Raw genomic sequence first — 318 nt, forward strand, 5'->3', positions numbered from 1 at the left:
TGTGTGTGTGTGTGTCTACAGTGTGTTTCATGTGAAGGGAGGATTGAGTGTCACACCTGTTAAAAGCACTGTTGCTTGTAGAAAATGGTACATAAATATAAAATATTATAGATCGAAGTGGACATCAAACAGTGAGGTTACAATTGAGTGATTTCAGTGAGATGGTTTTAGCATTAGCTGGTCATAGCAGTGCCTATCTGAAAATCACCAGATATACAGGTATCAGCAGTTTGATTGCTTGTTGCCTGTAGCTGGTTGCAAACACTTCATACTATTTTTCTCTGCATTGCCCAAATACTTAAGTAAATAGGAATCTTT

At 37.4% G+C, this 318-nt stretch overlaps 1 protein-coding gene across 1 annotated transcript in view; it reads left to right on the forward strand.

Annotated features, from left to right (window-relative positions):
- The window catches only part of stau2 (staufen double-stranded RNA binding protein 2), a gene marked incomplete at its 3' end in the record, with an annotated part of 79,450 nt that overhangs the window by 55,102 nt on the left and 24,030 nt on the right, over positions 1-318 (forward strand).

The sequence above is a fragment of the Morone saxatilis genome, unplaced genomic scaffold (genome assembly GCF_004916995.1).
Source record: "Morone saxatilis isolate NCDOM2014 unplaced genomic scaffold, NCSU_SB_2.0 Contig0, whole genome shotgun sequence".
Taxonomy (NCBI): domain Eukaryota; kingdom Metazoa; phylum Chordata; class Actinopteri; family Moronidae; genus Morone; species Morone saxatilis.